The sequence below is a fragment of the Pinus tabuliformis genome, chromosome 8 (genome assembly GCF_031772625.1).
Source record: "Pinus tabuliformis cultivar Carrire ecotype Pingquan chromosome 8, CPIR1, whole genome shotgun sequence".
Classification (NCBI taxonomy): domain Eukaryota; kingdom Viridiplantae; phylum Streptophyta; class Pinopsida; order Pinales; family Pinaceae; genus Pinus; species Pinus tabuliformis.
Genome location: NC_142294.1, coordinates 1,674,112,079 through 1,674,128,300, shown reverse-complemented (window position 1 = coordinate 1,674,128,300; position 16,222 = coordinate 1,674,112,079).

Sequence of the window (16,222 nt, the reverse complement as noted above, 5' to 3'; positions counted from 1 at the left end):
TGCTTTACTGGGCATAAGCTTCAGGATCTTTTGCAAACATGCTACTTTTGTGCGCCTTTGACTCTAAGTTTTGGATGGCCTATTGACATCAACATCTATTGGGTGATACTCTGGAATCTGTGGTCCTGTTGCATGCGGCATCTGTTTGTGAAGGCATCTCTTCTCTGTTCTCCGAGCATTGACGCTTTCCCCTTTTCCTTAGATGTTTCCTGCACATTGCTTTATGTTATTTCCTGTCTTACAGTTTACGCAAAGGAAAAGAGTAATGATAATAAAGATTGACATGAAAGCTTTAAGCTCTAATGAATGCATAATCATGACACCCATAACGAACTGACTCTTTGAAAAACACAAAACTGTCCTTCTTGAATACTTTGGCGTACAATCATTAATTTCTTTTAAGGCGCACACCCAATTTTGGTCTACGGACAACTTTCCTTGAATACTGCCAAGGAAATTTTGCGATGGATGATTTCTACGACTCGCATCGCAGCATCGCGGATCATGTCGTCAAGATGTGTTATCGCAGAAATTCATGATCGCATTTATCGCAAATCGTATTCATCGCAGATCGCAGCATCACAGATCGCAGATTGCGCTTAGTCATTCAATCATTGTGTGTTGCTTATGCGATGTTGCGATATGCGACTCGCATATCAGCCATCTTAAGTTTTTTCATTTAAGAGCGCTTCATAATGTATGCGATGTGATGAATTTCGCGTCGCTTCTTCGCAGCTTATTATGCTCATAGGAAGACGTTTCATTCTCTTCTCGCGATGCGATACAGTTTTAGGGAGTTAAATACAAAAATTTTCATAAAAATGTTTTTTGGATTTTTTATTAAGGGTCCCCATTTGCTTGGTGTTGTTGCTAATACCAAACAAAGAGGGGGGTTGTTGGTGGCTACAACAATGGCGATTCACTGGGAAGAACCAGTTATCTCTGCTTTTCTATTGAATTTTAACTTCCAAAGCAGAAAAATTTTCATAAGTCTAAATTTTGTTATGGACAGATAGAGTACATTATGCCTTATCCTATCAATGATATTTTGTTTCAACCTTTTTCTATTCCAATTGTTTGCTTCCTCAGGCTTTGTCCTTGCATTCACATCAGCCATTACTTGGTCTTTTAAAGATAAAATAAGGTATTCTCTGTGTGCTGGCTTTTAAAATATGCTCATTTGTCGTAGGTAGAGCCTCTGCTGCCAGCAGGCATCCATAGCCTCGACAGGGTTACCTGTTACCCAGCAATGATCCTTTATCCTGCTTAAGGCTATTTACAACTTTTTAGAGAAAAACCCATTTTGACACTTTTTTCCTTTTTTATTCTCTAAAGAACAATGTCTTGGTTTGGTGGCCAAATTATGACACAGTCATTCACTTGATTTACACTTTTGCTGAACAAGTTGGCTCGTGATGAGACCCCTTGTCTTTTGATTGCAACAATCTTGAGTCGTTTCCCTGTTTTGGTGGACAGTATTGGCAAAGTCAACAAGTTATAATATCTGTGATCATGATAAGCCGGCTCGTGATGAGACCTCTTATTCTTTGAGATATATTGTTTTCTCGGATTGTTCCTCTGAATGCTGCGATTTTCTTTAGCAGGGAGGACATCATTGTTTTTCCTTAAGAAAGTTCTGGATGACAATAATAGAGTTTGAAAACAGCAGTTTCACAGAGAATATTTATTTTATTATTGATACCTTCATTGTGCTGATATAAAACAATTTTTTGCCAAAGGTTGCTTTCATCAATTTTTTTAAAGTTGAAACTAGTATCATATCTAGGCTAAAGTTAACTCTATCTGTCAATAATAAAGATCAGATTTTTCGAAAAATTTCGCTACTTGTACAAGTGAAAAAGCTCAAAATCTGATAGAGAATTGGTGTCTTTTTCGTGAACCCCTGTAGTAACCATCTACAACTGGTTTTATTTGTAAGAAAGAAAAGAAAAAACTAAAACTATCCTACAAAATAGAAGAATAATCTTCTATGGAAAATATATTTTAAGGATCTGTCCATTAACAGGCAAAGAATCCCTTCTACCTGCTAAATCCTGCAACACAAACGTTGATGGGCCTATGACTTCTACAATCTGAAAAGGACCAAGCCACATCTTCTGAAATTTTGTATGTTTTCCCTTTTCTTCATGAGCCTTATCCCATTTCAAAACTAAATCTCCCATCTGAAAATTTTTTCTGGTCATTATGCTCGAGTCAAAAGAGGATTTTATTAGCGCTTGGTGATGAGCATGGGTTTTCTTAGCTTGTTCTCGTCGTTCTTCTAATTTAATTATTTCCATTTGTCTTAATTGTAAGGAGGAAGTAGATACTTCATCGATGTATTGTACTAAAGACAAAGAGGGGATGACTAAGTGAGTTGGAAGAACCACTTCTTTCCCATAAACTAAATTAAAGGGAGAAGTGCCGATTGAAGCTTTCTTCGTTATTCTATCTGCCCATAAAGCATTTACCAAAGCTTTGTGCCAATTCTTTTGGTTCTGGTCAACTGTTCTTTTAATAATCCTGATTAGGTTTTTATTTGTTGACTCAGCCAATCCATTACCTTGCGGATAGTAGTTGGCCGAATATTTCAGTTTGAACCCTCTTTTAAGTGCAAACTCAGTCATTGCATTCCTAGAAAAGTATGAGGCATTATCAAACATTAAAGCCATTGGCAATCCAAACCTAGTGATTATAAATTGATCTATGAATTCAATGATGTTTTCAGAATTAGCTGTCTTGAGAGGAACTGCTTCTACCCATTTAGTAAAATAATCTGTTGCCGTGAGGATGTATTTATGCTGCTTAGAAGAGTGAGGAATGATCTCACCTATTATGTCCAAGCCCCACTGACTGAATAGTTGCTCGATGTTTACCGGCTGTAGTGGAATGGAAAATTTATTTTGTCTCCCTGCAGTAGTTTGGCAGACTTGGCATTTCCTCACGTAACTATGTGAGTCTTTGAATAGTGTGGGCCAATAATATCTTGCACATAAGATTTTATGTGCAGTAGCATCTCCAACATAGTGTCTGCCTGCTGGTCCATCATGGAGTTCCTGCAAAACCTTTTCGGCCTCAGTTTTCTCAAGACACCTAAGAAGAACAGAATCGTAATTTCTTTTAAACAGAACATCATTTATGAGCTGATATTGTTTAGCTTTCAATCTCAGAGCTCTTTTCTTGGTGTGATCCAGGTGTGATGGAGCATACCCGTTCTTAAGATAATAAATGGTGTCAGCATATAATGATTCTACATCGTTTAGGCTTACCTCATACATTTGTACCTCTTTAGATGAATTTTCAGGAATTTGCGATGCTCCAGCTCACATTTTGCAGAAGCCTTGACCTCTCACAATGCTTGCTGGTTTGATCTCAAGGTCGTATTCTTGTAAAGCGGTGATCCAATTTGCTCTTTTTTCACCCACATCCTTCTGTATTAGAAGATTTCTTACCGCTGGAAACGGTACTATGACCTTAGTATGGGCTTTAAGTAAGAAAGGTCTGAAATATTTGATCGCTTTGAAAACATCATATGCTTGTTTCTCCACGTTTGAATAGTTGAGTTCAGAACCTTGTAAATTCGAGCTAAAAAATGTGATTGGAGCTTCCGCTTTCTCTTGATTTGCTTGAGTTAGAATCACGACATATGATTTCTCTGAGGCAAATGTGTATAAGATAAAAGATTCTGGAAAATTTGGGGTTGCTAAAGATGGAGTGTTAATGATAGCTTGTTTGATCAGGTTGAATGCTTCACGCTCATCTTGACCCCATTTAAAATTTGAATTCTTTTTAATCATGGTTTGCAAAGGAGAAACAATTCGTGAAAAATCTCGGACAAATATCTTCACAAAATTGATTTGACCAAGGAAAGATTGCATGGCTTTTTTGATATGAGGTAGGGATATTTCAGAAATTTCTTTGATTCTGTCAGGCTGAATGTGAATACCAGATTTTGACACTATGAATCCTAGAAGTTTTCCTTCACTTAATGCGAAAAAATATTTCTTTGGGTTAAGTGAAATCCCATACCTTAAACATCATTGAAATATTTGTTTCAAGTCTTTGAGATGGTCGCTTCGCTTCTTGGAGTACACTGTTATATCATCCAAATAAATTACTACAAATTTATTGACTAAACCCTTGAATGCGATGTCCATGGCTCTCTGAAATGTAGCGCCGGCATTGATCAAACCAAATGGCATCTTCCGATATCCGTATGTGCCCCATTTAGTTCGGAATGTGGTTTTTAACTGATCATCGGGATGTACCAACACTTGATTGTATCCTGAAAATCCATCCAAAAAAGACATTAATTCTGAGCCTGCTACTGCCTGTAATATCTGCTCCATAGGTGGGAGGGGAAAATTGTCTTTTTGACAAGCTTTGTTGAGATTCCGAAAATCGATACAGATTCTAATATCACCATTTTTCTTTCTAACGGGTACCATATTGGAGACCCATTTGGAATGTCTTACGGGGAAAATTATTCTGGCCTTTAATAACTTATTTAGCTCAGTTTTTATCTGATTTTCTAAATTGGGGTGGATTTTTCTGAGTTTCTGTTGGACAAGTTTTTCGTTGTCAATCATAGGGATAGTATGTTGAATGATAGAAGTGTCGTATGTCTTCAGCTCATCGTAATTCCAGGCAAAAACATTTTTTTATTGTCTCAAAAGATGAATATATGCTAGTTTTTCTTCAGGGGCTAGGTCGTGGCCTAGATTAACGTTTTTTGGTTTATCATCGGTTCCTAGGTTTACTAATTCGTAGTTCAGAGTTGAACTCTAGAGCTTAGAATTGGTAGACCTTTTAAACCGACTTTTCAAATCGTATAAGTCTTCCAACTTAACCACCGATTTAGGTATAGCATTATCAGTGCTATCTTGTTGTATTGTCGATCATGATGGTCTTCATCAATTATTTGATTGGAGTAGGATCCTTCAGAAGTGAGGAAATTTACAATATCAGGATCGTCATTGAATACTCTCCAATTTGTAATGTTGTCAGGGATGGACGGTCTAAAGATTAATTCTATTGAGAATCTATCTGGACTAAAATCTTCGGAGGGAATAAGTCTAGAGGCTACGTTAGCTAAAAGGTCTGCGCTTGCGTTTTGGAGTCTTGGGATTGACGAAATATTGAATGCTATGAAATGCTCAGTCAGATCTTGTACTAAAGATTGATAGTGTTTCAAATGACCTGATAGGAAATGTATGGTGTTACGTACATGTTTGACGACAATCTCAGAGTCTCCGAAGACTTGAAGATACTTGACGTTCAACCCAATTGCTTTGTATAGGCCTTGCACCAAGGCCTCATATTCCACTGTATTGTTTGTGCAATCGAATTCAAGTCTGCACGTAAGCATGGTCTTATTTCCTTCTGGGCTAATCAAAACGCATCCTGCTCCTGCTCCTTCGTTAGATTTAGAGCCATCAAAATATAATTTCCAAAACAAAGATTATTTACAGGTTTATCTAAAAAATTAACACACTTTGAATTATCAGTTTGGGAAAAATTTTCGACTTGGGATAAAACTGAATTTTCTAAGTAAGGTGATGTACGAGCATTGAAATTGCCGAGGAAAGAATCTACCGAGTAATTTCCTATGATACTGCTGTTGTATGCTATTGCTTCATTTTCTCCCTCCAATTCCGTTACTATGTACTTCTGGTGTAACTCTCGTTCAACCTTTATTTGATTCGGTTTACCATTGTAGGGTAACCACATGTGCGACCAGTCGGTTGAGAAGTATCCATGGAGTTTTTCGGACCAATCCCTGCTAAGAATCAAGCCATAGAATTCTGGGATATCAGCTACTAGAATGTCAATAACCTGACATACCTTCGGGTTAGACGACAATCTTATGGTCACTTGATTAAGTTCACCAATCACTTCGACTTGAGATCGATCAAGCTAAACTATGCGCACTGCGGATTTTTGTGGTTGAACATTCAACTTGGCACATATTGATCTGGGTAAAATATTCGTTGAAGCACCAAAATCTACCAAACAATTGTGCACATTTTTATTGAAAATTTCATAAGTGAAAAGAAAAGGGGGAGTGTGAGACCTTGATCTTCCTCCAATCAAGACGATGTCATTTGGATCAACCTTATTGATCGTGTTGGTTGGAGATCTTCCCATGTTGTGGGAAGCTACAGCTGTAGGCAAAGATGTAGTAGGCACGGCATGTAATTCTTTCATCATTATCTTCTGTTGATGTTTCAATTTGCTCAATTCATAAAGAGTGATATTAGCCCTAGTCTTTTTCATGTCATCAATAATATTGTACTCCATTTCATCCGACACTATCAGTGTTCTTGATGGAGGTGTTTGATCTGATTGGACTGGGCTAGATTGAGTCACTTCAGCGATCATTTTCTTTGTTGCGACTTTATCTTTTGTTGCAGGGCTTGCGCCCTTCTGCTTAGGGATAGTTTGGGGAGGATCAAGTTGATTTTTGCTTCGTGTGCTAAACGGAAATGCTTCTTGATCTTCTTCTTGTGGGAGGATGAAATCCCACATTCCTTGTAGTTCCACAACTTCTTCGTCATCGGTCTGCCCTTCAGTGGTACTCTCTTCTTCTTCCTCTTCTTCGGATTCGACATTTGAGATAGCGTTGGGTGGTTTCACATCCATTGAAGGGCCTCTTTTAAAAGCTCTGTAGGGCTTTTTTGAAGAAGTTTCTGCTACTTGTTTTTTTATGTCAATCATCTCATTGGACATGGTTTTTAATACTTTTTGTAATCCTTCCAAATCGAAAGGGTCTTTCGTTTGTTTCTTCTTGGAGTCTTCCTTGAAGGTGACTTTCTTAGATTTGCGTTCCTCTATCGCAGATCTTTTTTCTAGGGCTACTACACATTTCTCTACTGCTATCGCCTCTGTAAGGTTTTAAACTAAGGTTGTTTTATTTTCCCTATCCACGAAGATTTCTAAGTTTGATGGTAAGGCCATAATATACCATTCACATCGTACTTCTTTGCTGGGTTCGGAAGCAGTGGGAATTTTGTTGAGGATTTTATTGAACCGTAAATTGAAATCTTTGATGGGTTCTCTAGCCTCGGCTTTAAGATTGGATAGGTCATTGATTAACGTTGCCGTTGATCTGTCATCACCAAACTTGGTAAGGAATTGACTTTGAAAAATGTCCCAACTTGTGATAGACCCGGAAGGTAATGAAAAGTACCATGACCCGGCTGTTCCTTGCATTGTATAGGGAAAAATCCGGACAACACCATCCTCGTTGGTAACTCCGTTGAGATTGACAGAAAGCATGAAATTATTAATGTGCCCTTCAGCTAGCATGCCTGCTTCAAGATTGAATTTGGGTAGCCATTTCTCAGGATGGGCCGGTATTTAGCTCAGGGGTAGAGGCATTAAAACTGCCCCAGGATTGTTCCATGGAGATTGGGCCATCGTTGAGCTGCTAGTAAATGAAAGTGCAGAGGATGATCCCTGAGGCTGGGAAGATGAAGATATTATGATCTTAGACGATTGAAGAAGAGGGGTTGTGGAAGATGGATGAGTGATTTGGAATGAAGATGTGGGTGGCTGACTTCATGGTGAGGGAGTTGAAATGGACGATGTAGATGAAAGAGTCTCACTGTTAGACTCTGGTGGTGTTTTCCTTGCTCTTTTCCTGGTGGGGAGAGGGAATTCAGTTGGCTGGATGCCAAATTTTTCACTCTTTAATCTGGTTAGGGGATGAGCAGGATTGTACTGCAAAGTCACGCTGCTTTGAGTTTTATCAGACCTCTGTGTAAAAATAGAAAATCCCTGGAGTTTGCGAATCAGAGTTTGAACTTTAGGGGGTTCAATGGTAGATTGGTCTGAAATATTAGGGTATGTAGCAGCGGTTAATACTCGAGCGACTTCTGACTCTGGATTTAAACGTACTGGGGAAGTCAGGGGAGTTGATGAGGGCGATTTACTCTCAGAATGGTATTTAGATTTTGATTTAGGTGCCATTCATAGTTCGGGCCCTCCTTCTAGCGCCAAATATGTTGAAGGCCCCGAAAATTGGGTCGACAACAAGGGGGATACCCACCCGGTCCGGACCTTGGTTGGCAGCTCCTTATCCGTTTGGTATAGTGGGTCCGACTAGGGATAATGGGACCAGTTTCCCAATTTAAGGGTGTGTGTGTGTGTAGAGTTGGATGATGCTGATCTAAGACTACTTAAAGCTAATTTAATTCAAACTTCTAAACTAACTCTATGCTATTGTAATCTATTGAGAAACAACACATCTAATCTACGCTAACCCAGGATGAATTTCTTCTATTATGCGATCTAAAGAGATTTCAAACAATAACTGGTAATAAATATCATTTAGCTATCATTAGAATAGAAATCAATTAAGATAAACCACTTTGCATAAAAAGTTAAGCAAAATAGTTGTGAACAGCATATCGCATAATAAGTTATTCATATATCAAACATAAATGAATGACTCCACTGTACAAAAGTGCCAAATGGTAACTCACACATGCATGCAGTAACATATAAACAACTGAAAATTGTATATCACTTTAAGAATATGAGCAGAAATGGTCAAGAGATAAAAGTACCATTTATGACTGGTTCCACTCATAAGCTTCAAGCCACAATGATTTATCTCTCCTTGCTCTAACATCTACTAAGAGTACAGAAGTGCAACATCAGTAGCAGATATCAAATGCAAACATTAATAAATCTCGATCCAACCATTCATCAAAAGCCCCCTCTGAGGGTGAAAAAGTGCATGTTCTGAGGACAAGTTTTTTGACAAATTTCTGGACCCTTCTCCAAATGCCTGAGAAGGGTTTAAATACTGCCAACTAATTAACTTAATTACATAAATTTAGGATACGGTTTTAAATGACTGGCCTTCTGCTAAAGAAAAACTATTTCTAAAAATTGAATCTAATTCCTAACCATTTTTGTATTTGCTCCTTAGTGCTGCAAGCATGCAACATTCGCCTGGGAAGAGTCGGTTGGTCGTCTTCTACTTTCGTTTGAGCTAAGAAAATAGAAATAACAAGCGTTGGCACCACTTTCTGGTAAACTAGAAGATATTTTCGAGAATCTTCCTCTGGCTGGGTGTATTCACTGCGTGTATACTTGGTAATAACCCAAATTTCTCTCAAACTGATTCTGCTTTTGCTATTTCGGTTTTCGGCCTTGCGAATGACTGAATAAGTTAGGGACTTTGCTCTCTAAAAAATTTTCTACATTGAAAACTGCCTCTGTTCTTTGTTCCAGGCTTTTCTGGTGCGTTTTCCTTCTTTTGCGCCTTTTTTCTTTTTGCTTTACCGGACATAAGCTTCAGGATCTTTTGCAAACATGCTGATTTTGTGCGCATTTGACTCAGAGTTTTGGATGGCCTATTGACATCAGCATCTGTTGGGTGATACTTTGGAATCTCTGGTCCTGTTGCATGCAGTATCCGTTTGTGAAGGCATCTCTTCTCTGTTCTCCGAGCATTGACGCTTTCCCCTTTTCCTTAGATGTTTCTTGCACATTGCTTTATGTTATTTCCTGTCTTACAGTTTACGCAAAGGAAAAGAGTAATGATAATAAAGATTGACATGAAAGCTTTAAGCTCTAATGAATGCATAATCATGACACCCATAACAAACTGACTCTTCGAAGAACAAAAAACTGTCCTTCTTGAATACTTTGGCATACAATCATTAATTTCTTTTAAGGCGCGAGCCCAATTTTGGTCTACGAACAGCTTTCCTTGAATACTGCGCCGAGGAAATTTTGCGATGGATGATTTCTGTGACTCGCATCGCAGCATCGCGGATCGTGTCGTCAAGATGTGTTATCGCAGAAATTCATGATTTCATTTATCGCAAATCGCATTCATCGCAGATCGCAGCATCGCAGATCACAGATCGCGCTTAGTCATTCAATCATTGTGTGCTGCTTACGTGATGTTGCGATATGCGACGTCGCATATCAGCCATCGGAGATTCCTTAAGTTTTTTCATTTAAGAGTGCTTCATAATGTATGTGATGCGATGAATTTTGCGTCGCTTCTTCGCAGCTTATTATGCTCATAGGAAAACGTTTCATTCTCTTTTCGCGATGCGATACAGTTTTAGGGAGTTAAATACAAAAATTTTCATAATTTTTTTTTTTGGATTTTTTATTAAGGGTCCCCATTTGCTTGGTGTTATTGCTAATACCAAACAAAGAGGGGGGTTGTTGGTGGCTACAACAGGTGGTAAGAGGACGAAACAGATATTAGAGCTTGTGCACAGTGATGTGTTTGGACCTGTGAAGGTTCCATCACTCGGTAAGTCTGTGTACTATGTATCATTCGTAGATGACTTCTCAAGGAATACATGGATATATTTTCTTAAGAAGAAATCTGAAGTCTTTGACAGGTTTAAAGAATTTAAGGCTCTGGTGGAAAATCAGACAGAGAAGAAGATAAAGGTGTTGAGGACAGATAATGGTGGAGAATTTTGCAGTAAGGAATTTGAAGTTTTTTGTAAGAAGTGTGGTATAGCACGGCAGAAGACTACTCCATATACACCTCAGAAAAATGGAGTCACAGAAAGAATGAACAAGACGTTGATGGAAAGGGCAAGAAGCATGCTCAGTGGTGCCGGGTTAGAACAAGAATTCTGGGCAGAGGCGGTGGATACTGCATGTTACCCGATCAACAGATCACCTTCATTAGCGTTGGAGGATAAGACTCCACAAGAACTATGGACTGGTAAGAAACCGTCTCTTTCACATCTAAGGGTATTTGGATGTGATGAATATGTACATGTTCCAAAGGAGAAATGAACCAAGTTGGATAGTAAATCTGAAAAGTGCATCTTTATTGGGTATAAGGATTCTTTAGAGGGTTATAAGCTTTGGAACCCAGTCACACGGAAGGTTGTGTACAGCCGAGATGTGTTGTTCAGAGAGGTAAAAGATGTTATTCAACATGACGTCCAACCAAAGGAACCTGAGAAGATAGAGTTTGAGCCAAAGGAGGAAGAATCAGACTCTGCAGCAGAGGAGGAATAGTTCGAGAAAGAAGGCAGCCAGAAAGGTATAGTCCATCTGCTTTCAGTTCAAATTTTGCTTTGTCTGTTACTGATAATGATCCCAGAACTGTGAAGGAAGCAGTGGATTCAGAGGATGGAAAACTCTAGAAAGAGGCCATGGTCGATGAAATGGCATCTTTGCAAAAAAATGAGGCTTGGGATCTGGTGGAGTTTCCGGTTGGAAGGAAACCCATTGGCAGCAAATGGGTGTTTAAGAAGAAGACAAATGCAAAAGGAAAGGTGGAGAAATACAAAGCTCAGTTGGTAGAAAAAGGTTATTCCCAGGTGCCGAGAATTGATTTTGGTGATATTTTTTCTCATGTTGCCCTTCTATTAGATTACTTTTATCTGTTGCTGCTGCTTTTGATTTTGAGGTAGAACAGATGGATGTGAAGACAACATTTCTTCACGGGGATTTGGAAGAGGAAATCTACATGAAGCAACCTGAAGGCTTTGCTGTGAAGGGTAAGAAAGAACTGGTATGCAAGTTAAAGAAGTCTCTGTATGGGTTAAAACAGTCACCAAGGATGTGGTATCAGAAATTTGATACATTTATATGGGGACTTGGCTTCACCAGAAGCAAAGCAGATCATTGTGTGTATTTTAAATTAATTGGTGACCATATTATTTATATGGTCTTGTATATGGATGATATGTTGCTCGTTGGAAATGACAAAGAAATTATCGAGGATTTGAAGACCCAATTGTCCTCCAAATTCGACATGAAAGATCTTGGTGCTGCAAACTATATTTTGGGCATGGAAATTAAAAGAGATCGGTCAAAGAGGAAGCTCTGGTTAAACCAGAGGAAGTATGTCGAGACAATACTCCAGAGGTTTAATATGCAAGATAGTAAACCGGTGAAGGTTCCTATTCCTGTAGGTGTGAGGTTATCTGCTGAACAGTGTCCCAAGACACAAGAAGAGGAAGAGGACATGTCCCGTGTTCCATATGCAAGTGTAGTGGGTAGCCTGATGTATGCAATGGTCTGTACTAGACCAGACATTGCACATGCAGTGGGAGTATTGAGCAGGTTTATGTCAAAACCTGGGAAGGAGCACTGGACAACAGTGAAGCGGGTTTTCAGGTATTTGTGTGGCACTAGTGATTATGGTTTGTGCTACCAAGGAAGACCAGAATTGGACAGAGTGTTGGATATTCATGGCTTTGTTGATGCAGACTGGGTTAGAGATCTGGATCAGAGAAGATCTACAAGTGGGTATGTGTTTAACCTATTTGGAGGTGCAGTCAGTTGGATGAGTAAGAAACAATCTGTAGTGGCATTATCAACTACAGAGGCAGAATACATGGCAGCCACTCATGCAAGCAAGGAAGCAGTTTGGTTGCAGAGATTTTGTTCAAGTATGGGGTTAGTACAAGGAGCTATAAGAATAGACTGTGACAGCCAAAGTGCAATTTTCTTGGCAAAGAACCGTGCTTATCATTCAAAGACAAAGCACATTGATGTTCAGTATCACTTTGTGAGGGATATGATAGAAGACAGAAAGGTGTTGCTGGTAAAGGTGGACACTTTGAAGAATACTGCAGATGCATTGAAAAAATCTGTGAGCTCTGAGAAGTTCTCTTGGTGTAGAGAAGCAATGGGAATGTTAGGGCTGAAAAAATGACTAAGCTCTCCTGTGGCCCCCTGTGGAAAGAAAACAACAAGTGGGAGATTGTTGGGTTGTGTTATATTCTTTCCATGTAGTTAATAGGGGGTTTGAAGGGAACCCGTAACCCCACTTTATGGGTGGACCCACCTATGGTTTTGTGCATGATTTTCGCACATGTTTTTTGGACACGATGGTTTTCGGTCCATGGTATTGGACGCGATGGTTTTTGGTCCATGGTATTGGATGCTTCAGCATGTATAAATATGTATTGTAACATTGAAAGGAACATAATGAAAAATCGAGCTGGTAGTCCCAGTTTTGGGATCCAGGGAAAAATCTCTGTGCATATGTGTTTTATGGGTTATGCTCTCGCATTGTTTATTTTCTTTGTTTAAGAATTCATATGCAGGTAATTTCTGTACAGGGTTAAAACCTACAGGAGAGGTAAATGAGGAGGATTTACCTCCTACAATCCCTCTCCCCTGTCCCATTTGAGTTTTAACCTTAGTCTTTGCCAAATTTCCTTGATTTTCTCTTTCAATCCTGCATTCAATGCATATTAGTCCACTAGGCATAATATCCAACTCTAACTCATCTCATAAATAAAATATAATCGAAAACATGTAATAAGTTGTGAGAAAAGTTGGTTTGGCTAAGCTAGGATGTGAATTAAGGCCCATATAATTACCCAATGATAAGGCTCATCACCATTCCATACCTCTTGTGGAGTCTTATTATCCAACACCGATGAAGGTGATATGTTGACCTAGTAACATGCAGTCTCCACCGTCTCTACCCAAAATTCTTTTCCTAACCCCATACCACTATGCATGCTTCTTTCCCTTTCCATCAACGTGTTTTTCATTCTTTCTACAACTCCATTTTGCTCAGGTGTGTTAGTGTCAGTCTTTGTAGCCTTTCACCAGTGATCAAAATATGCTCTTATAAAGCAGCCTTGGGGTGTCAAAGTAATTTTTTTTTCATTTCAGTGAGTCTTCAAGTAAAATTTGGTCATTAGTTATTAGGTCTAGGATTGTTTTCACTCCTTCCAAAGTTTTCTAAGTGTCGGTCCATGTCACCATTCGACTGAGTGTACCATCATTCAAAGAGTTGTCATCATTATTTCAAGTTCCAATGGGTCATTTTACACCTTGTTTGTGCTTCAGTGGTGCTTAGGTAAGGCTCATTTCCCTAGTCAATGTCATCATAAAAAAACCTTTTCCAATGTCCACTCCACGATTCTTTACTCTGCACATTTATCAATAGATACTAGATATAACGAATTGGTCCTTTTGGAGTCTGCGGAGTAATTACCATAATGCCCCCCCATTATTTCCATAATCTGCTGTGGATTTTTCACATATTTCTAAAAATCTCCATTCGTACACCCTGCTATCACCATTTCTTATGCCTTTATGCAAAAATTACCTACCGATACTCCATCCTAATGAGAAATCTGCTACTCTCAAGTGTTTCTACTAAGCTATGGAGGAATAGGTGGAGCGGCTATGAGACATGAACTAGAGAGCACAATTCTGGTGCATAGTAACGCAGATGTATGGCTGGTGTTTGTAAATGTAGGCTGGGACATATATTTTTGAGATATTGTGACAAGACTATTACAATTGAATTTGCGTTGAACTTGGAAAAAGATCATTCCAGAGTTCAGGGTCTCAATATCCCTGTCACAAAGGAAGCCATCTCAGCTGTCAGTGGACTACCACAGGAAGGGAAGAAATGGTTTTCACGGAAGGCTCCCATGAGGTAGTTCCCAGAAATATTTTTACAAGCCAGAGAAACATAAATTCAAAACAGAAGAGGGTATGAGCTTACGTCATTACCTTATCCCCGGGGTGAAGTTGCATACTTCGTGTTAAGATACATTACCTGCCAAGGAAATTTTACAATGATGTTCAAATATCATTTCAAACTATTAGATTCCCTTCGGTTCCGGCATGCGTAAATTCATTAACTGAATATGCCTTTCTTCCTCTAGAAAAGTCTTCAACTTATGGCACAATCTGCCCGTTGCTCTCGACAAGTATTAGCGGTTCTCACAAATCACGAGTTGGTCTGGCTACTAGTAATTCAAGCGTTGGCTCGAACTCTTGTTTCTTAAAAATAGTTCATTGAATTGTTGGAAGAAGAACTAGAGGGAATTATACCTACAGAGGAAGAGGATGGCGAGGGCTCAGCTGAAATGGAGGATGCCACAGTCAATGCTACTCGACAAGAACCAGAATCACCTTTTGACTCAGTCGAAATGGAAGACACCACAACTGATGCTGCTCCACAAGAACTAGCATCACCTGTTGGATGAGTTGAGATGGAAGATTTCACGGCCGACGTTGTCCCACAAGAACCAACATCACCCATTGAGTCAGTCGAGATGGAAGATCTTACAGCTGATTCTGCCCCGTAAGAACTAGCATTGCATGTTGGCTTAGTTGAAGTGGAAAGTATGGAAATTGAGGACATGGTTGATGCTACTTCAACATTAGTTGATAATATTTTTGGAGAACTACGACCATCATCACTAGAACAAATAAAACTGAGGCCTGAAGGAAAGAGTGTAGGTGGTGCTGCTTCACAAGAACCAGCACCACCCGTCTAAGAAAATTTGAGGTCTAAAGAAGCGAGTGTAAGTGGTGTTGTTACACAAGAACCAACACCACCCATCCAAGAAAACATGGGGTTTGAAGTAGAAAATGTAAGTGGTACTCTCACACAAGAACCGACACCACTAACAGAAGAAACCCTTGCATCGATAAAAGAAAAATAACCTACACTTGACACGGTTCTTCAAGAACCACAAGGAGACTCCACCCAAACAAAAAATGTATAAGCCGAGGGGCATGACTTAGGGAGTATAGTCCAAGCAAAAATGAGAGAAGACATTATTCATTCTTCCATTCCTACAGCTCTACCAAGAGGGGCGAGGAAATCTCGGACTCCTCGGCGCTTGAAGGAGGAAAAAATCATTCCCTCAGTTTTAAAATTTGTTGGTACATGATTTGATTCACTAGTTGAGGCGGTCACTCAAGTGTCGACGCCCATCATTGCATAGACAAAGAACTTTGGAAACATGAGCATCATCACTGATAGACAAGGACCAGTGTTGGCTGAGGAACAGATTGAAGAAGTGATGATGGATTCTAGCCCTAAAGAACCACGAGGGGAAGACATTCATGTTTGTCGGTTTTAAACCCATATAAAACTTACCTACATACGAATTCTAAAACATAGAAAATAACAATATCGAGAGCATAACACATAAAAACATATACACATATATTTTCCCTTGGATCCAAAAACTGGTACTACCAGCTTGATTTTTCATTATGTTCCTTTCAATGTTACAATACATATCAATACATGCTAAAGCATCCAATACCATGGAACGAAAAGCATCGCGCCCAAAACCATGTGCGAAAACCATGCACAAAACCATAGGTAGGTCCACCCACCTAATATAGGGTCCAAGAAATTTTCCCCATGGCATTGCCCTGGACCCAGTAGAGGGGGGCTAACCACCCACCTCAAACCACCTTTGACCCCCCAGTCCACAATCGACGC